Genomic DNA, 27324 nt, shown 5'->3' with positions numbered 1-27324 from the left:
ATTCACAAACGCGGAAGTAGCGTCGAGGCTCGGGGCGTGGCCAGGTCCGGGAGGCGGAGACGAAGGCAGCCGAACAACAATCAGGACAATCCCCCCCCAAACCTTACGGCACGTAACACCCCCCCACACAAGAGCGAACCTGCCAGGTGTTCGCAATCCTCCATAACTGCGGGCATACAAAATAAATAACAAGTAACTAATAGACAGGAAGAACCGGAATCAGGCTCGGGAGAGGGCGTCAGCCACGAGATTAGTGACCCCTTTTTTATGTACGATCTCTAAATTAAACGCCTGGATAATGAGATTAACCGCTGGTTAGTGTTACACATCCGAGCGAGGAAAACCAAAGGATTGTGGTCTGTATACACCACTACCGGACGAGCACTGTCCCCTACATATACTTCAAAATGCTATAAAGCTAAAAGGAGGGCTAGGGCTTCTTTCTCGATTGTGCTATACGCTAACTGGTATTTTAAAAATTTCTTGGAGAAGTAGCATATAGGATGGTTCAACCCGTGACTGTCTTCCTGCAGGAGGACGGCACCAGCACCCAATCCACTGGCATCTACTTCTAACTTGAACGGTTTGGCAAAGTCGGGGGCAGCTAGGACGGGGGAACTACTGAGCAACATTTTCACCGAATCGAAATCACTCTGGCAGCCTGGGGACCATACAAATGGCACCCCCTTACGAAGCAAGTGAGTAAGGGGCATGACAACCTCTGAGAAATTTCGGCAGAAACAACGGTAATACCCTGCCATCCCGAGGAACCGCTTCAGCTCTCGCGGCGTCTTCGGAACGGGGAATAAACGGATAGCCTGGACTTTTATGTCCAGGGGCTTAACCTCGCCTCGACCCACTAATTTCCCCAAATAGCTGACCCTGCCCTGTCCGAATTCACATTTTTCGAGGTTGAGCACCAGCGAAGCCTTTTGTAACCGAACAAACACCTGTTCAAGGGAACTCACATGCTGTTCCCACGAGTCGGAATAAATCACCACATCATCTAGGTAAGCCTCACAATTTTGGACACCAGATAATACTTTATGCATCAGCCGCTGGAAGGTGGCTGGGGCATTCCGTAATCCGAACGGCATGACTGTATATTGGAGGAAGGTGTCAGGGGTAGCGAACGCGGAAATCTCTGAAGCACGGGGGGGTCAGTGGAACTTGCTAATAGCCCTTTAATAGGTTCAACTTAGTCACGTATTTTTCAGAACCGATACGGTCAACACAGTCTTCCATATGAGGCAGGGGGTAAGCATCTGGACGAGTCACGGCATTAACCTTCCGATAATCCGTGCAGAACCGGAACGTCCCGTCCGGTTTGGGAACAAGCAGGCACGGGGAACACCAAGGACTATTGCTGGGAACAGCAAGACCCGTCTCTACCAGGTAAGCGGTCTCTCAAGATAACACAGCTCTCTTCCGGGGGTTGACCCGGTAGGGATGCTGCTTAACGGGAGCGTGATCACCAACCTCGATATCATGTTCCCCAGCAGGGGTACGCGAAGGGGTATCAGCGAACAGGGGTCGGAAGCGATCTACTAGGGACAAAATGTCAGTTTGGGCTGACCCAGGTAAGTGGCTGAGCCGGGACGTAAGGTTTTGCAGAGCCTCTGAGTTAGGAAGGCGAGCACAGGGGAGACAATTCCTACCGAGGTGCAAGTCATCAGTCTCTGGCGAGTACTTACTGAGAGACACGACGCCCACAGGAGCGGGGACCGGAACAGAAGTAGGCGAGGGGACGGAGACCGAGCGATCAAGGTACGGTTTCAACATATTTATGTGGCACACGCGAGTCTTCCTCCTGCGGTTTGGGGTCTCTACAACATAGTTGGTGAGACTAAGCCTTTCTAGTACCACATATGGACCTGAGAATCGGGCGCTAAGGGAGGAACCGGGCAACGGGAGAAGGACTAAGACACGATCACCAGGCTGGAAACACCGGGGTTTTGCAGACTTATCAAATTGCCCTTTCATTTTCTTCTGTGCTATTCCCAGAGACTGTCGAGCCAATTCACTAGCTGTAGACATCCGGTCCCGAAGGGATTTCACAAACTTGGACACATCCTGCGTAGAGGAGGACGCATCGGGGGATAACCAACTGCTCCTGTAACGCCTTCAGGGGACCTCGAACAGTGTGGCCAAAGACAAGTCCAGCAGGACTAAACCCGGTCGATTCTTGGACAGCATCGCGTATTGCAAAAAGTAGAAGGGGCACTCCCTCATCCCACTCTCTCCCTGCATCTAAACAAAAGGTACGAAGCATATTTTTGAAGGTTTGATGGAAACGCTCCAGCGCCCCTTGGCTCTCAGGGTGATAGGCGCTGGAGACGGTATGACGTATTCCTAGCTCGCGAACAACTTGTGCGAATAACTTCGACATGAAGTTCGTGCCTTGGTCGGATTGCACACACTTAGGCAGCCCAAAAGTAGTGAAGAACTTAATTAACTGCTTTACTATGACGGGAGTCCGGAGACTACGGACAGGAATAGCTTCCGGGAAACGAGTGGCGGCACACATGAGGGTGAACAAATACATGTTACCCGAACGAGTTTTTGGCAATGGACCTACGCAATCGATCAACACACGCTCAAAAGGTTCGCCAATAGCCGGTACCGGATGTAATGGAACCGGTACAATAGCTTGGTTCGGTTTACCTACCAGCTGACACACACGACAGGTTTTACAATATCTCTTCACGTCCGTATTAACACCTGGCCAAAAAAAATATGCTAAGAGTCGATTTAAGGTTTTTCTAATTCCAAGATGCCCCGAACACGGGTGGTCATGAGCGAGAGACAACACATAATCCCGATATAACCCAGGGACTACCACCTGAAATACAGTAGCCCACTCAAAAGGCGAGTCCGGAGGGGTCCATTTCCTCATTAATACCTGGTTGCGGTAGAAATAGGCTGTGGGGTGGTTCTTTAATTCCTCCTTGTTCACAGCGGAGGTACGACACGCTTCCAATGACAAATCCTCCGCCTGTGCCTTGGTCAAAGCGTCCGTAGTGGAAGGGACCTCAGGGGACACAGCAGGTTCCACGGAGACCAGGGAGTCCGAGTCACAAGTCAAAGGTGTTGGGTCGGACATAAATGTCTCAGCCAGCTGAACGTCGGCGAACTTGTGCTGCTGGGCCTGTGTCAGCACACAAGCCGGGAACACCTGGGGCAGTTCCGCCGCAACGTCATCGGCGCAGATCTCCGGCTCTGGGGCAACTTCAGGAAGGGGAACGATCCTTTTCCCCGCAATGTCATTCCCCAGAATGAACGTGACCCCTGGAACAGGTAGCTGGGACTGGACCACAACACGCACAAGTCCGGAGAAATCAGGAGTACATAAATATACAGTATGCAACGGAACCGCAGCCACACACAGATCGATACCTTGCACCAGTACGTCGGTGCCACAGTAAGTGGTACCATCTAAAGGTAAAATTCCTTCAATTACGAAAGACTGGGCCGCTCCCGTATCCCGTAGGATAGTTACCGGGTGACGTACCCCGTCTTCACCGAGCGACACAGAACCAGGAAACACAAATGGCTGGAAGGTAGGTTCAACAGTTTCACATGTCGGTAATACATTAACACGAGCTGCGATCTGCACCTTTCTGGTCGCAGCACGGGTCTCTTTACGTTTAAGAGCGGGACAAACAGAAATGATGTGACCCACCTCATGGCAATAGAAACACTCTCTTTTCTCTACAGGTGGTGAATAAGAAACGGACGAAGGAGAGGATATCACAGGACGGGAACCGAGTTTGCGAGGCAAAGGGGTTGGGGTAAACACAGTCTTATGGGTCAGAATAAATTCATCAGCCAGAGTAGCAGCTTCAGGTAAACATGTTACCTTTTGTTCATTCAAGTATACTACTACCCGATCATGAACACAATTTTTAAATTCCTCTAACAGCAATAGTTCCTTGAGTTGCTCAAAGTTGGTAACACCACACGCAGCACACCACTTGTCAAACAACAAAGCTTTCTCACGGGCAAACTCAACATGGGTTTGGCTGGCGGTTTTAACCAGCTTCCGGAAATTCTGCCGGTAAGCCTCAGGTACTAATTCATACGCCCTTAATACGGTAGCCTTAACAATGTCATAATCAAGACTCTGTGCTAACGCCAGAGCCGAGCAAACTTCCTGAGCTTTCCCCACTAACTTGCATTGCAGAAGCAATGACCACAAATGTCTAGGCCAGTTCAAGGTCGTAGCAATCTTCTCAAACATAGCGAAATAAGCATCCACCTCATTCTCCCGAAACACAGGAACAAGAGCGATATGGCGACTAACATCAAAGTCAGAATTTCTACCTCCAATTTCCTGGGAGACTGGTGAACCTGAGGGAGAACGAAGGCTAGACCGAGGAGCGTCTGGGGCATCAGCCTGGTCACGGGCGGGCAGGTCGGCTTGAGGGGTTGTACGTGGTGATTGTACTCGACGCGGAAGGGGAACAGGTTTTTGTTCACCCATGCCCATTCTGCGCAGTGCCACCTCCTTGTCAGCTTCAACCTCCACTTCCCGGACACGGAGTAACTGAGCCTGGTACTCCTGCCTTTTAATCTCCAGTTCCAGCTCCCTAAGTCGAATTGTCAGCAGCAGATCCTCCCTGGCTGAGCGTAGATCGCCGAGATCCATGCGGATCCCTGTTCCCAGATCAACGCTGCCGGCCTCCGCCGTAGCTGTCAACGGTACGGGAGTGGGTGCAACACTCGGCGAGCCGCCTAACTCGGGTAGGATACCCTGCCGAATCAGCTCGTCCTGCAACGCTTGCTTTATAACCCGCTTAGAGGCTTCAGCGGGGACCGAAACATTAAAGAAGTCTGCTATTCCTAGCAGATCGTCCTTACGGCACTTATCAAACTGTTTGAGTGTGGGGTAGAGGGTGAAAGCAACGAGATCGAACCGAGCCATTTCCACCACACAACCACACACCCCCCCCACACAAAATAAACCGCCAGGCAAACACCAGAAAAAAGAAAGGAACGGACGAGCCCCCAATTTCTGTTACGATCCTCAGTCTAGGGTTGAGGACCGCCAGAAAGGTAAAGGGAAAGGAGAGGGGAAAACGAGACAACCAGGGTATGGGAAAAGGGAACACGGGACACAAAGGGATCTTTTTTTGTATTTTTTTATGTTTATTCACAAAGACCTTCACACACAATAGGGCAACAGACTTCGGGAGTGACACCGGCAAAACAATAAACAAAACACCACTAACGAATACGTCCCAAACTAAGCTAACTCTAAACGAAAAGAAAATGACATACTAATCCTAACTCCCTAACCAAAACACAGAATAAGCAACACGTATGCAAACCAAAACAGCCGTCACTCCCTACGCACTTAACAGAAACGGACATACAGAACACCAAAGCCGAAACACAGTATCCGAGCGGCGAAGCAAGAGAGGAGTCAGGAGGAAGGCAATAGATCACAAACCAGAAAGCAGTCAAAACCAAAGGCAAAGGTACAGAGGGATAAGGCAAGAGACGAAAACCGGAAAACCAAAAACTGTCATACACGATCAATCAAAAGAACACAAGCAAACCAATACCGCAAAAACCAACTATGAGCAGAGCTCCCGCTACTCTCCCGCGCCGGCCTTTTCAATTCACAAACGCAGAAGTAGCGTCGAGGCTCGGGGCGTGGCCAGGTCCGGGAGGCGGAGACGAAGGCAGCCGAACAACAATCAGGACAATCCCCCCCCAAACCTTACGGCACGTAACATTGTCAAGAACTATAGCCAATGAACTGCAATATATACTGGTGTCAGTACAGAAGCTGTGTCTTTCCTGTGACGTGGGGGTGGGAAGACAGAGGCTCTGTGTCTAGTATTTAGTATCCTTATAACAATACTATTTTACACAGTTTCTTCCTCAAACTGCTGGTCTGTAGTTGGAGAGTATGTACTTTTGCCACATGGTCTTCTCTCAACTTGTGAAAGCAAGACAAGTGAAATTAAATTGAAGTGATGGTTGCCAATGCCATCTTGAGTTTCAGCAATGTGATCACAAAGATTAAATATATCCTGAAAACCTACATCTGCTTTCACAACCCTGTTCAACAGAGACTGGATGTTGGAGGCCTGTCTGATGCACTGCTCAGCTGAGCCAATTGCCTTTAATTAATTTAATTAATTAAATTAAACTTAAGTTGCTTCAAAATATTGTTTTAGTTTTGTAATGGATGCAATTTAAGTTTTAACAATAGCAGTCAGTGGTCAGAGACTTTTGCACAGTGTCAGTAAAGTAGAACAAGTTTATCCACAATTTCTACAGATTCAAATGAAATAATAAATTGATCATAACTTACAACTTGGAAGCCATTCTTGAGAAGTTGTTCAACAAAAGATGAAATCTTCAACAGAATCTGGAGCTCTTGTCTCGCTGGAAGCAGAGGTAGAGTGACTTTACATGTGCAGGTCTCCTCTTAATATACCATTCTGACCGCGTCCCCCACCTCCGCCCCCCGTAGCCCCGCCCTTCAGTGTCACTGTGAGGGACACCTTGAAATTCAAATGTGAAAGAAAGTAACTTTTAAAAATGATAAGAACTGAATTTATATTTCTAAATAAAGTGATAAATCGATAGTGCAGTTGTAAAACTTCTGCACGACTTCGCCACTACATCACATTTCCATCCATCCATCCATTTTCCAAACCGCTTATCCTATTGGGTCGCGGGGGGTCCGGATGCTAAGTTATGTTGCTGCTCATATACATTTGATTTATGTCTGTCTTTGCCATTTAAAGACCATGTTGTGACTCGGGCAACTTTAATATAAACTACTGGAGCTGAAATATTCTCAGTTTTACAATCCCTTGATCGTAATTTAATATAAACAGAATGGTAATAATGAAAGTTTGCTTTCTTGTCACAGTAATCTACCGCAACGCACCGCATACCATCGGAAGGCTACTGCGATTCTGAGCAACATTGGCAATATGATCCATTTTTTTCTCCGCTATTACCCTGAAATTTCTGACTGAAATCGCTACCCCGCTCTAACGCACACTCGGACTCACCCACTCTTCGCAGCGAGCCAGCCTTAAAGGGCCCGGATCGCATTACAGATTGTAATACAGATTGTTCTAATCCGTACTGTTCTGACACAGGCAATACATAAAGTGACTACTCATATTAGCAGGAGGATAGGCTGAGTGTATAATGTTCCTAATATTTTGGTGTATTGCTCTTCATGCAATGGGGCTATCGACATTACTGGTTGTAAAAAATAATAATGATAATTATAATAAAATTTTTGGTACATTCATCTGACTCAATCTTTTTTTTTACGTATATGTGATCTCAGCGCAATTGTTGTGTTATTATTGGAAAGTTCGACGCGTTTCGTACCGCTGGCACGAGTTCGGCTGCTTCGTTTCAAAATGTTTAATGTAGAACAGCGCCATGAACGCAAATGTTAAAAGACATTATGTCAGGACTTTCACTGAAGGCAGCAGAGCATCATATGCTACTATGTAGAAAAACGTCAGCTTGGAAGCCAAGGCTGGACTTAACCTACTCCTTAGGGTTTAACTGGAAACTGCCCCATGGCCGAGTGGTCTCATTCGCCCAACTCAACGTAAACGGCCTTCCAAAGTAAGGGGTATTCTGTTCTCCGAAGTAAGGTGTGGGTTCGAATCCAACTTCTGACAAAAGTTCTTCAATCACTACAGCAGCAACTGGTTGGCTCTAATTGCTTTGTTTTATTTCTTGCGTCACGCAAGAAGGTGAGGCCGGGACATAAATACCCTGTGTCACGTGGGACCTCGGGACGCTCCAGTGGGCCAATCTAATTAAGAACTGAGTCCATGAGCCTCCATATTCCCGTCTCTTTAGCCCAACAGAACTTTTCTCAGCATGACACTGACATCAGGTATATGAGTTCAGCCCCCATATCTATGGCCCACGGGAAGCAGGGGGAGGGGCAATATTCCCTGCCCAGTTTGGTTCCTTCACTCTGAAAGTTTTCCCTTGATGCTTTCCGCCTCTTCTCTTTGAGCAGGTCTGTGATATATAATGTTATAGGTGGTTTATCGCATCAAGCCTTATTCCTACCCAGTGGTGCTGTAAATTCATTAGTGTGGAAATGGCGTAGTTTGAACCGGTGTATGTGTCCACTTGTGTTTGGATTTGCTTGCAAAATGTCTTTTTGTGTATTTGGTTTTGAACACAGTACTATATTGAACAGACTTTCCTGAAGCTTTAGTGAAATAGTGGGCTTATTTTGCATATGAACTTCAAAGCTGGAGATTTTAGGTCCAGAGAGTACAAATCCAGACCAAGATTTTGTTTTAACCAACCAGTTGAGTGCTCTGTGAATGTGACTTCTTATACTACTGGTTGGTTGAAACAAAATCTTGGTCTGGATTTGTCCCTGTGGACTGGAAGTCTCCACCTCTGATGAACTTACAGTTTTGAGAACAGAGTCGCAGTCTCAGCAGATTTGCTTTTATTGTAACTCTGGATAAGAAAGATTTCACCGTGTTTAAATGTTGGTGCCTTTAAATTAAACTACAAAATATTCAGTGTTTATTCTGTTATTTTCAAACTAGCAAACAAGTGTTCATTTTGTAGAAAGGTTACATATTTGTTAAATCAGTATTTGTCAGTGCCTATAAATTAAATACTTAATTTGCACAGCCCAATGGAATACTCAAAATTAAACATCAAACAAACCTATGTCAGAAATTATTTCAATTTAGACTATTGATAAGCCAATGTTCATGATATATCAGGAGATTTTTTAAACTGCCATATTTGAAAGGTTACCTCATTGATGACATTTATCAGCACTGCTCTTACCTGAAAGATATCAGCAGAAATGCACTGTGGACAGGTATCTGCCCGCTGTGTTTACAGTGTCTTGAAGTCCTTAAATCAACAGTGTCAAGTTTGTTTGGACAAAGTTTGTTCTTTTTTTCCTTTGCATGTTTTTCCTTCTTCTTCGGATATAATTTTTTTGTTAATTTTTTTCCCTTGGATGTTTTTTTTGTCTTCTTTAAATATTCTTTTTTTCCTTCTTTTGATAATGTATTTTCGGAACAAGAGCCATACAGTGTTACGATGTCTGCAGATAGCGCCAACTGAACGCAGTGAAGCAGTATCACCTAGGGCATACTCTTGAACCACCCGCAAAGTCCCCTTGTTAGTTACGTATACATCCATCCCACCATCCATTTTCCAAACCGCTTATCCTACTGGGTCGCGGGGGGTCCGGAGCCTATCCCGGAAGCACTGGGCACGGGGCACGGAACAACCCAGAATGGGGGGCCAGCCCATCGCAGGGCACACTCACGCACCATTCCTGATTATATTATTGCACTATATAAATAAAAAGTAAACTTAATACCAGTTGTGGTAATAAAGTGCACAGAGAGTAAGAGAGAGAAGGGCTTCACATAAACTTATGTTCATTAGCGTTTAGTATTCTGATGGCTTGGGGGTAGAAGCTGTTATTAAATCTGGTTGTTCTGCAATGCATACTGCGGTAACGTTTACCAGAGGGCAGAAGTTCAAACAGCTTATGGGTGCGTGGGATCTTTTACGATCTTAATGGATCTATTGTGGCAACGTGAGTAGTGAAGTTCTTGAACCGATGGGAGAGAGCCTGGAGAATTATTTTCTCTGTCATCCTCACCACTCTCTGAAGCGTCTTCTGTTCAGCTGTAGAAATTAACATTAAAGTGTCATTTGTATTAAATATAATTATGCATATGTAGAACTAGGGATATGATCCTATTAAGTATGACAGTTCTGTCTTATTAATACAGGATCGACATCCACAGTAACTGTGTTTATCTATCCATCTGTGTGCATGTGTGTGTGTGTATGTGTGTGTGTGTGTGTGTGCGTGTGGGTATACCTGTCCTTATGGGGACACAATGTCCCCATAACGTGATAAATAGCCGTTTTTTTCCCTTATGGGGACTGGTTTCCTGGTCCCCATAAGGGAAAACTCTATTTTATAAAAATCTGTGACTGCTATGGAAAAACTAGAAATGCAAAATCTCTTGTATTTTGCTTGGTTACTTATGGTTATGGCAGGGTGGGGGTTAAGCTTGTCATAGTTAGCGTTAGAATTTATCCCATAGAAGTGAATGAGCGGGCCCCATAAAGATAGGTATACCCTATGTGTGTGTGTGTGTCCCATATTGCCTGGGCTTCAGGATACCTCATAACCCAGAACTTCATCAGAAGTAGTTAGAAAATGGATGGATGGATGGATGGACGGACGGACAGATCAATAAAAGTACAGGACATCCATTTTACAAAGAACCGTCAACACTAAATGTGTGCACTGGTCATGCTCCTGGAAATTAAACTTCTTTTCTGAAAAGCAGCATGTTCATAAATTAGCTGCTGTTATACCTTGGGGAAACAAATGCAGATGAAACTGTAAAACAAACTGCAGTGGCAAAACAGTTCTGGCTGCCCGCCAGCCCTTCTGCCTGTGCTGCCCTGCCTGCCTACCCTCCTGCCCATGACATCCTGTCGGCGACATGCCACAAAGCAACCCTTCTTTGCCACAGGAAATGTCTGGTGCAATTTCTTTTTTAATTGTACATGTCAATTGCATAATACCTTAAACTAATTCTTTATTATTTGTATCATCATCATCATCATCATCATCATCATCCTGATAAGTATTTCATTAGTATTCCACGGTATTTTGATTTTTCAGGAATCATTGTGTGTACTGTATACTTTTAAATTAGTTTGCACTATATGTAGTGTCTCTGCACCTGTGCCCTACGTACTTGCTGCAGCTTGCACAACAACTTCTCTCAGGCATCAGTATAGTTTATCCATCCATCCATTTTCCAAACCGCTTATCCTACTGGGTCGCGGGGGGTCCGGAGCCTATCCCGGAAGCAATGGGCACGAGGCAGGGAACAACCCAGGATGGGGGGCCAGCCCATCGCAGGGCACACTCACACACCATTCACTCACACATGCACACCTACAGTATAGTTTATCTAATGCAATATTTGTTGTTTGTTTATTAAGTGGTTTTAGGTATTTTGTGTGTTCCACTTAATTTAGTGTAATTAGTCCTAGTTGACTCAGGTTTAGTTTGATTTTTCCTTCTGTTTGTTCCTCTGCATCATGCTACTGTCATAACATGTCAATGTCTTACCTAACTTGAGGGTTTTGTGCATTATGTTTTGGAGAGAAAAAAAACATGACTTTTTTTTTAGATTCATCCACTGATTCTATCACCTCTGACACATCCCCCCTCAATATTTGTTTGTTTGTTTGTTTATGTATTTGCTTGGGGGGTGGAATTAACAAACAGAAATAACTGAATGAATCAGGGTAGTGAAAAACATTTATAAACTTATAATTTTGGTATTGGTATGATCCTGTTCTGGTTAGTTAGCCGAGGGAGTAAATCATCAGGAGTTTCATCTCTCAAACTCCTACTACACTCACTCAGCATCACAGTATGGACTCCCCAATGCAACTGATCTGCACGTACTCTGGGAGGAAACCTGGTTCGGGAACAGCACCATGCAGGACAGACGAGCTCTACAGAGGGTTGTGCGATCAGCTGAGCGCACCATCTGCACCGAGCTCCCTGACCTGCACTCAATCTACAACAGGCGGTGCTGGACCAAGGCCAAGAAGATCGTGAAGGACCTCAGCCATTCCAATAATGGACTGTTCATTTCATTTGAATCTGTAGAAATTGTGGATAAACTTGTTCTACTTTACTGACACTGTGCAAAAGTCTCTGACCACTGACTGCTATTGTTAAAACTTAAATTGCATCCATTACAAAACTAAAACAATATTTTGAAGCAACTTAAGTTTAATTTAATTAATTAAATTAATTAAAGGCGATTGGCTCAGCTGAGCAGTGCATCAGACAGGCCTCCAACATCCAGTCTCTGTTGAACAGGGTTGTGAAAGCAGATGTAGGTTTTCAGGATATATTTAATCTTTGTGATCACATTGCTGAAACTCAAGATGGCATTGGCAACCATCACTTCAATTTAATTTCACTTGTCTTGCTTTCACAAGTTGAGAGAAGACCATGTGGCAAAAGTACATACTCTCCAACTACAGACCAACAGTTTGAGGAAGAAACTGTGTAAAATAGTATTGTTATAAGGATACTAAATACTAGACACAGAGCCTCTGTCTTCCCACCCCCACGTCACAGGAAAGACACAGCTTCTGTACTGACACCAGTATATATTGCAGTTCATTGGCTATAGTTCTTGACAAATATATACAAGATGCCTGTGTGTATAGACCTGCCCTGTCTATAGTTATTTTTCCAAAAAGGAGGTAAATGGATGTTCATCTTTCATATTACTGTAAATGTAAAAAAAAAATAAAGTATTTTCCTTGTCTGGAAAATTTATTGTGTACAGTTCATTGTCTATAGTTCTCTACAAGTCTATACAAATGCCCGTTGCTTTGGATAAAGGTGTCTGCTAAATGCTTAAATGCAGTAACGGTCCTAGCTGATGAGGCGCCCTAGGTGAGCATCAGCGCCGGCACCCCCCCCAGGCGTAGGGAAACTATAGCGGAACTAATGTTGCGTTTGGGTTTAGGTCTGGTCAGTTTTGCTGGTAACATTTTCGTTTTGCTCAGTTATAAGTGCAGCATTTGTTATGCGGCTGAGAAAGTGTTTTAAGTTATAACGTCAATATTCATGGATATTGGAGTTATTGTATGAGCTGCAGTCATAAGTTAATGGCGTGAGCAAGCTGTAGCCTATTTAGGTTTGTGTTTGGTTATTTTTAGGAAAATGCCTGTGTTTTTACTGATTCATTTTTTGATGTATGTGCTTTATTTTATCTAATTCTCACGGCATGCTCGACCGGATAGATATGTGAATAAATGCCCGTGATCAGAGATCAACTTGTGTTCGTTATTGAGGGAGGTTACAGGGGGGCGGGGCAGCTCATAGGAAAGTTACGTATCATCATCATTATTATTATTACTACTTAATAGGCTTTGCTAAGCAGGTAAATTCATGTGGGCTTGTTCTTTTCATATTAAGACGCATTAATACCAACTAGCTTTAAGAATAGTGGAATGTTACACTTTTTTCTTCCTCCATTTGTGGCACCCCCTGGATGAATGGCGCCCTTAGCATTTGCCTATATTGCCAATGCCACGGGCCGGCCTGCATAAATGTAAATGCATGAGTGGTAGCGCAATGGGGCTTATCATGGAGATTACCAGGGTCTTTCAGCTAACATTGCTGGCTTTTTTTGTTGTGTTTTGTATTTGCATTGTTCTGCATGTAGTAGGAGAGTAGTGTATGTTTATTTCGAATGGAAGAATGAAAAAATACCTATATGCGCATTACATTTTGAACATAAAAGTAGGCTGTGTTAAGAAAAACCGCTTCTCTGTCGATTTACTCGTGGCTCGGTCGTAAATACATGTCTGACATTTATAATGAACCAAGACAATAAAAATTGCTTCTCAAATTTGCCCATTTATGGTTCTTTATTTCTGAATGCCAGCTTGTCCCTGATAGACGTTGATTCATTTAAAAGGAGCTCTACCCCGTCCCAAGATGGCGGCTCTGTTGACGCATTCGCTCCCATAGACAGCTGTATTCAACGCGACATCCAGTGTTTATATCTCTGGTACTGATCTAGCTGTAGTTAGATTAAATACAGTACAACTCTTCACGTAAACCCGCATTAGAAACAGAGGTACAGAGAGAGTGTAAGGAAGCTAAACTTCATCCATTATTATAAAAAGAATAAAATACATTACTCCAGATTGCAGTGTTAGTTTGTCCTCCTTTACATATTTTCCTTTCCCTTCACAATTCATTTAGAAAAAATAGATCCAGAAAGAGGAATAATTGGAATGTTTCCTTATAGAAACAGTGGGACAAGATAACACTGTGGCCGTTATGAAGCCAGGCGCCGAAAGTTGGTGACGTATCCCAGCTAATAAATGTTATTTACGAGAAAACTACAGTAATGTGGATGTCAGTTCTTCTTTATGCGTGAAGGATGGCGCAATGGCCCTGGTGGACGGCGTGGCCAATGCTGCTGACAGCCTTCGGCTATGATGCAGTCCCAATGACCGAGCTGGAGCACACTTCCACTTTTAGGATTGGATGGAGAAGCAGCATACAAGATCGACAGCAAGACAACTTCACCTGTCCAGCAAACCAACCATGCTGAACTGGCCCCTACTAATGGAAGTGAGATGTACTTCTGCAGGGGGTGTTATAGGGGGAAGAACATCCTTGCGTCTGCCGGAGTGCTCCCTCAAGTGGCTGTGACCGAACTCGATGGATGAATTGGACTGCATGTACTATGGCTATGTTAAATGCCAAAATACAACGAAATAATGTTCAACGAATGTTATTGACATCTAATCATAGTGCATGGAAGCAACTGTGGAGTATTAGTTCTACTATGTGGTTACATCTAAAGCCTGAAATACCTCACTGTAATGATACTTTACGCACTGGGAAATGTATAATGTAACTACACACCAAGCTCAATGTAGATTCCACGGGTTGCCCATAATAGCTGGAGGGGCATAATGGTGTCGTGGATCGCCCAGGGGAAGCCCCTATGATGTCACGCGGGACTCCCCTGCCACACCCCCGCCAGTTTCCCTAGGAGGGAGTTGAGCAGCGGCCGTAGCGCTTCTACACCGGTCCCGAGAACCGGCAGGACCGCTTACCGTTTGCCCTCCTCTACCAGCTGATGCCCGTCGGGGTAATCGGCGAGCCTTTTTATTCGTGTCTGGCACACCTGCCGGTCTTCAGCCCTCCGTGCTAAGTTCCAGCGTTTATTCCCTGACCTGTCTCCACCTCTGTTCTGCCTCTTCCGACCTTCGCTTATAGCCTAGCCCTCTCACTGCCGATGCCGATCGCCTGACCACCTGTCTGTTTTCACTACCTCGATTTTGGATTTTTTTTGTCTCTGTCCTGTTGCTCTCTCTCCCGGAGTTGACGGAGAAGATAAATATTGGACTGATCCGCTATAGCGTCCTCCTTATTTTCCGCAACCCCCGCCGTGATTAATGGACTCTACAGGTAAAGGGAGAATAGCTAGATACCTATACTAAGAAAAGGTATGATATACGAGATTGTGATAAAATTGATAGAGGATGTATATGCTCACTACGAACACGTCATACTAACCCATGTTTTGATACGAAGGGAAACGTGTGCCAATAGTACTATTGGCCCCCCCGAGATATGCTATTTGAAGTCGGTCCTCACATCCTTTGTGTGAGTACCATCCACGTCCATGAACATCTACCATACGTGCAGTATTCCGGATGTTAGAATAACACATATATTTGGAAATGGCAAAACACAACATATTGGTTAAAAATTCGAAAACCTTATGAAAGTATAAACCAAACGCAAATGTCACAAGCATCGCAGTTACTGAATATTTTTGAATGTGTGAAACTAACGTCAATATCTGTCATTGCTTGTTGCACATGCTTGAAAATTAGTCAGAAATCAGTCCACTTAAAACTACATAAATAAAGTCTCACAAATAACACAATAAATCACAACACGCTTAATTCTTTGATCATGTTCTTATCGAGCGGCCACGCACACCACTTTCTTGCTTTCCGTGTTTTTAATATTTAAATGTTTAATGTGGATGTTTTAACGTTGTCAGAACGAACCAACGAATGAACCGCTGTCTCTGGAATATAATCATATAGTAATTCCTTTAAAGGTGTTTAAAATGTTTAGTGCTGCGACATGTAATTTTCTCATACCGTTAAATAGAGCGCAAAGCCTTCATATATTATAGATTTTAATGAGCTTCTTTAATGCATCATTCAATATGTTCAGTATAATGCCTATATAAATTTATTCATGCAATTTCCTCAAAGTTCTCTGAAGTGGGTGAATCTGAATACAAAAGAAAGCCAAGTTGTGACAAACCTTCACAAGATAGATTAAAAACAAATACTATGAAACTAGTCTTTTTCAGAAGATTTTCTCAGTCGACTCAATCAGAAACTATCAACATACCTGATCTTATAACCAAATCATTTGCTTTGTGCAAAAAGCGCCATCTAGCGGTCATTATGTGTCAGTAACAGTGTCCCTCTCTGAAGACTTAGTGGTCTTTTGACCGCCTAGCCGCGCTATACTGTAAGTAGGTCAAACCAGCACTGCGCTTCTAGTGTTAATAAATCACACTTCAGAAGATATGCTGACGGCAGCGCAGTGGCGCCCACTACATTCCGTTATAGGAATATCATTGTGGGATCATGCTTAACTGTTAAATGAATCTCTGCAATTAATGCCAATGGCTGAAGACCTCGAGCATAACACTACTTAATTGGCTGTGCATACCTTTGTGGTCGGAGGGATATTGGTAGCTTTGGGAAAAACTATTGAATCCACGGCTCAGAATGCCTGGTGGAGCATATTTGAAGGCTGGTCCCCAAAGGCCCGACGCTTCCTGGGCGTGATCATACATCCTGCAATAAAAATTTTAATTGTTGTCACATTATTATCCACATGAGACACCTGCTTATGTATCTATGCCCGCAGGTTATACCGTAAACGTCTTGCACAAAACATATATTGGTGAACCATGGCCAAGGCACCGAATGTATCGGGACGAACTCGCAGACGATTATAGGATTAATAAGAGTCGTTCGCTGTCCTCCTGATACTGTAATATTCTAGGAAGTTGTGATTGTTCAACACCACCTAGCAGACATACATATGAGGAGACTGAGGTAATGATTGATTCTGATGGTGTATGGACTAATCATCCCGAGATTCAAGTACGTCGTCCATGATTCACCCATAATATTATTGTGCCAAGGTCGAACTGCACAAACATCTTTTTCACTGACCACTTACTGTATATAACTTTTTATATATTAATTTATTTTTACCAATACTTGGTTTGGCGGAACGCTTATCTCATCCTGGGCCAGTTATCTTGGTTTTAAGAAGAAGAAAGAGCGTCACCCAAGGACATTTGCCTTGTTTTTCTAGAAATTAAAAGAGAAAGTGTTATTTGGTATGCTCTGCAGCTGCAGGCCATTTCACTCCACTTAGGTGAGAATTGGAGAACTGAGAGTGTAATGTAAAGAATGTAAATTCCATGATCCATGTGTATCTCATAAATGCCTTCCCAACTATGGATTTGGATACTTTATGCTGATGTTTCATTCGTGAATATAAAAATTATACTATTTGAAACCAATATTCTGTTTGTCATTCCCATTTAAATGAACAACCAAGATTTTAAAATATATATCTAGAAAGAAAGTGTATTAAAACATGTTAAAACATGAGGAATTTACAAAATACAGGAACCTGAATGGTTGAACAAGGAATTGCAACTCTACAAACAAGTACTTAAGAACATAAGTACCACATCACTTCCCCAGATTTAAATCTTTGCACCAGCCCATCTCAGGTAGAGACAAATTTAGGTTCATGAAACCATTCCAAGACTAGGATTACACAATTTTGAGAAAACTAGATTGAAGCTAGTATTTTCAAGACTATATGAATTTAACTGCACTTGCCCAAATCACATCACGAAACCCTGTTCTATTCAAACACACTGTCCATGAACTATTCCTTCAAAAGTCTTTGAGAAAGTCTGAATATATACACACTAAAACGATCTTCACACCGTACCAGTCCTTCAGGAGCACCCCTCTCCCTTCCTTGGCGATACTGGCCACCACAAAGGCCATGGCATAGAGAAAAAGACCTAAAACATCGAGAAGGGTCCAGCTGCAGACGACTGTAGAGTGGAGCTCCACAGGAAATATGTCAGCTCCACAGGAAACACGTGATCTTTAATAACGCAAAGTGGGGCTAATCTTTACGATGTAAAGTGGAGCTCCACAGGAAACACGCGATCTCCACTCTGTTACAGTAGAACGTCAGTTGTAAAATTCTGGCGAATAAACACATGTTTTTGTTCATTATAGAAAAGTTTATATATGTGTATATGTATGTCAAGATCGGTGGTTGCGATCGTAGGTGAAGCGGGTGATCGCACGGGCAGGCGAGTGGGCAGGAAGCAGGCAGGCGGAATACGGGGAAAAACGGGGATTTATTGACGGGCAGGACCAAAGGGGGCAAAACGCAGGCACTGACATCAACAAACATCAGTAACATCAATGACGGACAATGAACTAAGGCAAGACATGGACTGAAATAGACAGGACTGGGCGAATATAATCGGACACAGCTGGGCAAGATCAGGGAAGCATAATCAGGGGGCGTGGCACACACGAGGATCGGACAAGCCGGGCGTATATATACATATAAAATCATAAGATATCTTAAGTGTTATAAACATACACATATATATAGAAAATAATATATATATAGAAAATAATTATATATATATATATATATATATATATATATATATATACACACACACATACATACACTAGTTGTATAAATGATGATCGACATGTAATAATTATATTTAATAAACTGTTAAATTTATTTAGAAGGCAACAACAAACAGGATGAAATAAAAAAATAATAATCAACACACTCATGTGCCAGTAATTTAATCATTCTTATAACAGACAGCATTAACCCGAAGGCCCCGCTGGTCAACACAGGCCTGTAAAAATAATTCCATGTCCTCTTGGACCTGAAAACCAAAGAGGAATGGCTCCTTGGATTCTATGTTGTCTCCATCCAGCACATCCCTTCTGCTGGTTTCTGTCAGAAGCATAGGAAGAAACATTATTATAACACTTTTTCAGAAGTAAAACAATTTACTGCTAAAAGTAAGGTTTAAAGTGTGCACTGACCAGGCTAAGTTCCACAGATTTGCGCTTTCTTAGTCTGAATACAGGTGCATGTTCACCTCTCAGCACAGCCTCTGATTCCTTTGTCCAGTGTGCAAATACCTTCCCATAACTTATAATGGAGAAATACTGATATTAATAATGTGTCTTTAATTTCATTGTTCAGTCAAACGTAACAGATACACACACACTGACCTTCGGAGATCGAAGTTTTCCATTAGCAGCAGGCACCACCATTTCCGCAATTTCGGCATGTCTAACTATTAAAAATCAATTTAGTGTCATTTAGTGACTTCTTTGCACACATACTTTATTGCTCTCTAAAAAGAGCTACTTACTATGGTGTAATAAAAGGGAGCATCCAGCACCACATATAAAGCAGACTGTCAATTAAAAAATAAATGTCAATGTTCATGACTTATTCTCAAAAGTATCTTGACAGTCCAAAAATATCTGAATGACGAATCTTACCATCAACATGTAGATGCCACAGTCAACCTCAAAGTCTTGTCTTGGCTTGGAAACCCCTTTATTATCACAATGGGATAAAACACTCTTTAATCACATTTCATCAATATACCTGTATTAGAAAATCTCTATATAATCACACACATGATCACATACCTCCAACTCAAAGCCATTCATTTCAGACCACTCCCCTGGACTGATATTCTCTGCAAGCTTCCTGTTATTTTAAGATATAACATACAGAAATTACTGCTAGTAAAAATAAAGTATTAATTGTTAACAACTGTTAACTGTTAATGCTGCAGCAGCATGCTCTTTATAAACAGGCTTAAAAACACAGCCTGTACACAATTAGCAAAATGTGAAAGGGTCAGTCCGTGCCAAATCAACCAATGTCCAGAAAAGTTCCATGCGCATCATTCCTGATTTTGATGAAAACTTGGTATTTTGATCCTTATAGAGAACACTGAAAATTCCCCAAGTTTTATTGAAAAATTCAGATGTGAACCAAAAACTGATTTTTGCAAGTCCATAGCTTTGAAGTGCTTCCCGTGAGCTTAATTTTAATGCCAGATTCTGAAAGAGCAGGGAAAAGTATACCAGGAGAGCAATCAATTTTCAGCTCTCTAGCATGCTTAGAAGCGAACATATGGTCTCTTGAAAACCCTTACAAATTACATGCGTGATTCGCGAGTGCAAAAAAGGGGCGTGGCACCCAAATTTGAAAGGGCCATAACTTTGGACTGCATCAGAATTTTTCAATAAAACTTGGGGAATTTTCAGTGTTCTCTATAAGGATCAAATTTTACATACCAAGTTTTCATCAAAACCAGGAATGATGCCCATGGAGCCCCTGGTTGATTTGGCATGGACTGACCCGAAAGTACATTCATATGCTTAGTCTTGATCAACCTCTACAGAAGTTCTGTAATTTCTGTTTCATCATATTTTAACATTTACAGCATTTAGCTGACACATTTATTCAGACTGAACTGCACTGCCCAATTATAACGACAATTTACAGTTTTTTTCAGTCGCTAACAAGCGCTTAACCATACTTCAGATACGTTTTCTAAACTCTTAACACAATTAGCACAGCATCAGTCTTTTGTGGCCATACCATTCACACGTTTCATGTGGTTTTCACCCAATATGCAGTCAGTAAACACATTTCCACAATGCTTCCATTTTCTTAACACACAAGCTATACCACCCAACAAAACTCTGGATTGTTTTTGTAGTATTTACGAATGGTAACACACAACAACCCACAATAGCAAAAACAATATTCCAAACCTTAGATACAGTATAAAAACCTCTGCTTCTGCAATGATATCAGTTCAAAAACAATATCAATATCAAAAATATATTGCAGCTGATAATAAACAAACAACTGAATAATTGACACACAGCTGATTTATGTTGGGTAAATTGGGCCAAACACAGCTGATTCCAGTGTGGACTCAGTGGCAGGGGTTATTTTTTTCTATTACATTTACACTTATAAAGGAGGACTTTGAGGAGTGATGTTTTTGGCAACAGAAACAGAGAAGACAAACATTGTAATGTCTGGACGAGGAAGAGTAAGAACAAGGGGCCCAGGGAGAGGTGCAGGGCCAGGGAGAGGAGCAGGACCAGTGAGAAGAGCAGGACCAGGGAGAAGAGCAGGCCCAAGGAGAGGGCAAGGTAGAGGTGTAAGAATGCGTGGTGGTGGCATTCCAAGGCCAGCAAGAACAGTTGTCAGTGATGAAATTCGTGCCACTGTCATTGACCATGTAATCAACCACGGTCTTTCACTAAGAGAGGCTGGTGAAAGAGTGCAGCCCAATTTGAAGCGGTCAACGGTTGCCTCCATTATACGCATCTTTAAACAAACCAACAGGTAAGTATTGCATTTTACATGGATTGTTTCTATTCTCGCTTGACATGTCAATATGGTCATACAGTAATGCATATATTGTTTTTTGTCCCTCTACAGAATGCAACGTCTTCCACCCTCTGGGGGAAGAGGAAAGCTCCTCAGTAATTACCAAGAACTTGCCATTGTAGAAATGGTTGTTGCAAATAATGCAATAAAACTGCATGAAATTCAAAATAGAATTGTGGCGGACCATGTGATATTTGACAATATCGATAGTATCAGCCTCACAACCATTACGCGGACATTGTCCAAACACAGAGTGCGGATGAAGCAGCTCTACACTGTTCCCTTTGAGAGGAACAGTGAGAGAGTCAAGGAGCTACGACGACAATATGTCCAGGTATAGTGTATATTCAATTCAATGTCCAGTTCTATAAGCTTTGCACTTTGCAAAAAGGTAACCTACACAGTAATAGGTTATAGTACAGTATAGTATACACTAATGACATGATTTACATAAACTTTGTTTCAGAGAGTTATGGAATTGGAGGCCAACCAGGCACCTTATGAATTCATATACATAGATGAGGCAGGATTCAATCTGGCCAAAAGGCGTAGACGTGGTCGAAATGTTATTGGACAAAGGGCCACAGTTGATGTGCCAGGACAGAGAGGGGCAAACATTACCATGTGTTCAGCAATTGCAAATGCAGGACTACTCATTCACAGATGTCAGGTTGGACCCTATAATACCGAGCGCCTGCTTGCCTTTCTCAGTGATCTCCACCAGCACCTGGTTACAGAGCGAGATCAGGAGGGTGAACACATGAGGACCTTTGTAATTACCTGGGACAATGTGGCTTTCCATCATTCGCAAGCAATAACAACATGGTTTGAAGTCCACCCAAGACTGGTAAGTCTCTTCCTTCCACCCTATTCACCTTTCCTCAACCCCAAAGAGGAGTTCTTTTCTGCATGGAGGTGGAAGGTCTATGACCATCAGCCATATGACCAGATGTCCCTCCTTGAAGCCATGGATGCTGGCTGCAGGGACATCACAGTTGATGATTGCCAAGTGTGGATTCGACATACAAGGCGGTTTTATCCCAGGTGCATCGCCTTGGATAACATCAGATGTGATGTAGATGAAAACATATGGCCTAACCCTGAAGATCGCAGAGATTAGATACAGTAATTTTGTGTTTTATTTTTAGAACTCCTATCTGGGCTTTTTGCTGTTTTTTTTTGTTCAGAATGCTCTTGTGTGTTCATGGATATTTTGTTTACTGTAAGCAATAAAGCAAAGAAAAAAAAATTCTGTTGTGTTTTTACTGTACCTCATGTAGTGAACAGTAAGGGGAAAAAAATGCTTTTGAATGTGAACATTACTGTACATGTGGACATACAGTTCCCAACCAAGAAATTTAGTGTCAAACCGGTGGATTGCACGTTTTTCATGCAAATACCTGTAAAACTGAAACATATGTCAATACAGTTTTTGTAATGTCAACAATAGCCAGTATTTTGAAACCTGGTATACTTTGATTGACTGCATGTACTTTGTGAAGTGAAAACAAGTGTTATTCTTTGACAGAATTACTGTGGCGCCTCGGAATGATATTTGTCCTCAGGGCAGTACGTATCCGACGAATGCAGTTATTATGACTAGGAGTAGGAGGATGACTCCGATGTTTCAGGTTTCTATGTATAGGTAAGAGCCGTAGTAAAGGCCTCGAGCGACGTGAAGGTAGATGCAAATGAAGAAGAATGAAGCTCCGTTGGCGTGTAGATTTCGGATGAATCAGCCATAGTTAACATCTCGGCAGATGTGGGCGACTGAGGAAAAGGCGGTTGAGATGTCGGAGGTGTAGTGTATGGCTAGGAATAGGCCAGTTAGGATTTGTGTAATTAGGCAGAGGCCTAATAGGGAGCCGTAATTTCATCAGGCGGAGATATTTGATGGGGCTGGTAGGTCAATGAATATGTCGTTTGCAATTTTGGCGATTGGGTGAGTTTTTCGTAGGCTGGTCATTATGGTTTCTGTAGTTGAATACAACGGCGGTTTTTCAGGCCGCAGGTCTCGGTTAAAGTCCGGGTAGAATCAATGGCTAGTCTTATTTTTGTATTTTTGATTGGGTTGGTTCTTGGTTTAGTGGCAGTTGCTTCTAATCCAGCGCCGTATTTTGCAGCTTTGGGTTTGGTTTTTGCTGCTGCTTTTGGTTGTGGTGTGTTGGTTGGGCATGGGGGGTCTTTTTTGTCTTTAGTTTTGTTTTTGATTTATTTGGGTGGAATGTTGGTGGTGTTTGCTTATTCTGCAGCTTTAGCTGCAGAGCCGTATCCTGAGGCTTGGGGGGATTGGTCTGTTCTTAGTTATGCGGCGGTTTATGTTTTAGGGGTGTTGTTAATTGGTGGATGGGTGGTTGGTGGATGGTACGGGGGGTCCTTGATTGTGATGGAGGAGTTGAAAGAATTTTCTGTTCTTCGTGGTGATTTTAGTGGGGTGGCATTAATGTATTCTTCTGGGGGGCTGGTGTTGATGGTTTGTGGGTGGGTGCTGTTGCTTACTTTGTTTGTGGTTTTGGAGTTGACTCGTGGTTTGAGTCGAGGGGCGTTGCGGGCCGTTAGGTTACTAGTATTGGTAGTACGGCGAAGGTTGTTGTTAGGGTGAAGATGGTTAGGTAGGTTTTGATTATTCCTTGCTGTACGTTGTTAATTATTTTGATTATTGGGATTTGATTTGAGGTGGCTCCTTTTGGGCCAGTTTTTTCAAGTCATGCTTGGTCTACTAGTTGTGTGGCGATGTATTGTCCTAGAATAAGGTTAATTTTAGGTGGGAGGCGGTGGATTACGGCTGGGTAAAATCCTAGTATATTGGAGAAGTTGTGTGGTTTGATGTTTGGTGTTGGGTTTAGTTGTTTTGAGGTTAGGTCTGTTAGTGCGGTGGCTGTAAATAGGCCAATAATTGACACTAGTAGGGCGCTGAGTTTAAGTAGTGGGGATATTGTTATTACTTGGGTTTTTGTTGGGAGGAAGTTTGATGTAATTAGTAGACCGGCGAGGATGCTTCCTCAGGCAAGGCGTTTGATTGGGTTGATTACGGCTGGGTTATTTTCATTGATTGGGGCTAGTGGTAAGAACCGTGGGTGGCCTATTAGTGCGAAGAAGATTACGCGGAAGCTGTAGACAGCAGTGAATGATGTGGCTAGTAGGGTTAAGGTGAGGGCTCAGGCGTTTAGATTGGATGTGTTTAGGGCTTCGATAATTGCGTCTTTTGAAAAGAATCCGGCTAGGAAGGGGGTACCGGTTAGAGCTAGGCTTCCGATGGTTAGGCAGGATGAGGTGAATGGAAGTAGTTTGTGGAGTCCACCTATTTTTCGAATGTCTTGTTCGTCGTTGAAGCTGTGGATGATTGAGCCTGAGCATAAGAATAACATGGCTTTAAAGAAGGCGTGTGTGCAGATATGTAGAAAGGCCAGTTGTGGTTGATTTAGTCCAATGGTAACTATTATTAGGCCTAGTTGGCTTGATGTTGAGAATGCAACAATTTTTTTGATATCATTTTGGGTGAGGGCGCAGGTTGCTGTAAATAAAGTGGTTAGTGCGCCGAGGCATAGGCAGATAGTTAGGGCTGTTTGGTTGTTTTCTATGAGGGGGTGGAGGCGGATCAAGAGAAAGATTCCGGCGACGACTATTGTACTTGAGTGTAATAGGGCAGAGACTGGGGTTGGACCTTCTATGGTGGAAGGAAGTCAGGGGTGGAGGCCAAATTGGGCTGATTTTCCGGTGGCTGCTAAGATGAGGCCTAATAGTGGGAGGGTGAGATCGACGTTTTTGGATAAGATGAAGATTTGTTGAATTTCTCATGAGTTTAGGTTTATTGCTATTCAGGCTATTGTGAGGATTAGTCCGATGTCCCCTACTCGGTTATAAATTACTGCTTGTAGGGCGGCAGTGTTAGCGTCGGCGCGTCCATATCATCAACCGATTAGGAGAAATGATATAATCCCTACTCCTTCTCAGCCAATAAAGAGTTGAAATATGTTGTTTGCGGTTACTAGAGTGATTATTGCAATTAAGAATAGGAGAAGGTATTTGAAAAATCGGTTTATGTTTGGGTCTGCATGCATGTATCATGATGCGAATTCTAGGATTGATCATGTGACGTACAGGGCTACAGGGGTAAAAACAATAGAGTAGTGATCGAATTTGAAGCTTGTGTTGATGTCAAAGGCTATTGTGTTTATTCAGTGTCAGTTTGTTGTGATGGCTTCTATTCCTTGGTCTAGGAAGACGGATAATGGGATGAGGCTGGTTAGAAAGGCTCATTTTACAGCAGTGGTGACGTGAGTGGTGGCTCATTTTTTGTTTAGTGGATTGGGGGAGAGAGTTGTGAGAATTGGATATATAAGTAGGAAGAAGATGATTAGTAAGCTAGAGTTGAAAATTAGGGGTGTGGGGTGCATAGCCGCTACTTGGAGTTGCACCAAGAGTCTTTGGTTCCTAAGACCAACGGATGATCTATTATCCTTTAGGGGCTAAGTGAGCCACGGGCTTGAACCGTGGAACTTGGGGGTTAGCAATCCCTAGTGCAACCTGCCTCTCTTGGTGAATAAGAAGACTTTAACTTCTATTTTTAGAACCACAATCTAATGTTTTTCTTAAACTATATTTACAGAAACATCAACCTCACATAATGTCTGGTTTTAGTACTAGTAAGAGGACTGGGACCAGGTGTAGTGCTATGAGGAGGTGTTCTCGGGTGTGGGATGGTTGGATGGTAGTTGTGGATGTGGAGGTTGGGCCACGTTGTGTTATTAGGAACATGTATAAAGAGTAAGCTGCTGTGATAAGGGTTCCTAGGCCTGTGAGGAGTAGAGTTCAGTATGATCAGTTGAATATAGAGGTGATAATTATTAGTTCTCCTATTAAGTTGGGGAGAGGGGGTAAAGCCAGGTTAGCTAAGTTAGCGATGAATCATCAAGCAGCTATTAGTGGTAAAATCATTTGTAGACCTCGAGCTAGGAGTAGGGTTCGGCTGTGTGTTCGTTCATAGTTTGTGTTGGCTAAGCAAAATAGGGCGGATGAAACTAGTCCGTGGGCGATCATTAGGATAATTGCGCCTGTAAATCCTCAAGGGGTTTGGATTAAAATTCCGCCTGCTACTAGACCCATGTGGCTGACTGATGAGTAGGCGATGAGTGATTTTAAATCGGTTTGTCGCAGGCAAATTGAGCCGGTTATGATGATGCCTCATAGGGCGAGAATGATGAAGGGATATGCTAGTTCTTTAGTTAGTGGGGTTAGTATAATTGTTATTCGTATTATACCATACCCTCCTAGTTTAAGGAGGACTGCGGCTAGTACTATGGAGCCTGCGATGGGAGCTTCTACATGGGCTTTTGGGAGTCAGAGGTGTACGCCGTATAGTGGCATTTTTACTAAGAAGGCTAGGAGACATCCGGCTCATCAGATTTTGTCCCCTCATGCGGTTATTTTTGTGGGGCTATAATATTGTATGGTTAGTATGGATAGTGTGCCCAGGTCTTTTTGTAGAATGAGTAGGGCAACTAAGAGGGGTAGAGACCCGGCGAGAGTATAAAATAGGAAGTATGTTCCAGCGTTTAGGCGTTCTGTCTGGTTACCTCATCGTGTGATGATGATTAGTGTTGGGATGAGTGTGGCTTCAAATATAACGTAGAATATAATAATTTCTGTGGCTCCGAAGGCTATAATTAGGAAGGCTTGTAATGAAATTAATAGGGTGATGTATATTCGTTGTCGGTTGATGGGTTCTGGGGAAATGTGGTTTTGGCTAGCTAGAATTATTAGGGGTAGGAGTCAGCAAGTTAGGACTAGGAGGGGGGTAGATAATTGGTCTGTGGCCAGGTATTGGTTGGAGGTGGTCCATCCGGTTTCAGTGTTGTATTTTAGTCAGCTGAGGCTTAGGGTGGCAATTAATAGGCTTTGGGCGGTGGTTGTGGCCCATAGTCAGGATTTTGGTGTCAGCCAGGCTGTGGGAAATAATATAAGGGTTGGGATTAAAATTTTTAGCATTGTAGGAGGTTTAAGTTTTGAAGGTGGTCGGTGCCATGGGTGTGGGCGGTAGCGACTAGAAGGGCGAGGCCTGCGCTTGCTTCGCAAGCTGAGAATGCTAGGAGAAGTATGGGGGCGGCTGAGTAGGCGGTGGCTTCTAGTTGGAG

General features: G+C 43.2%; 2 long non-coding RNA genes and 1 pseudogene across 3 annotated transcripts; 1 reads left to right on the top strand and 2 right to left on the bottom strand.

The window, feature by feature from the left end:
* Window positions 1–648: 648 nt before the first annotated feature.
* LOC125724493 (uncharacterized) lies at window positions 649–1347 on the top strand. The gene is made up of 3 exons (XR_007387199.1): window positions 649–698; window positions 912–1010; window positions 1307–1347. It is a non-coding gene; the product is annotated as an uncharacterized LOC125724493 (long non-coding RNA).
* A 17108-nt stretch (window positions 1348–18455) lies between these two features.
* On the bottom strand, window positions 18456–19868 carry LOC125724490 (uncharacterized). Of its 2 annotated transcripts, XR_007387195.1 has the most exons (5): window positions 19420–19528; window positions 19267–19322; window positions 18991–19055; window positions 18799–18907; window positions 18456–18706 (listed from the first exon to the last, which is right to left on the bottom strand). It is a non-coding gene; the product is annotated as an uncharacterized LOC125724490 (long non-coding RNA). The 2 variants fall into 2 exon arrangements; XR_007387196.1 differs by having other exon boundaries at window positions 18991–19178; window positions 19267–19868.
* A 3287-nt stretch (window positions 19869–23155) lies between these two features.
* LOC125724464 (NADH-ubiquinone oxidoreductase chain 5-like) lies at window positions 23156–25729 on the bottom strand (annotated as a pseudogene).
* Window positions 25730–27324: the final 1595 nt, after the last annotated feature.

This window comes from Brienomyrus brachyistius, unplaced genomic scaffold, assembly GCF_023856365.1.
Source record: "Brienomyrus brachyistius isolate T26 unplaced genomic scaffold, BBRACH_0.4 scaffold56, whole genome shotgun sequence".
In the NCBI taxonomy this organism is placed as follows: Eukaryota; Metazoa; Chordata; class Actinopteri; order Osteoglossiformes; family Mormyridae; genus Brienomyrus; species Brienomyrus brachyistius.
Note: the sequence above shows the minus strand (reverse complement) of the source record. Positions and strands in the feature narration are given on the sequence as shown.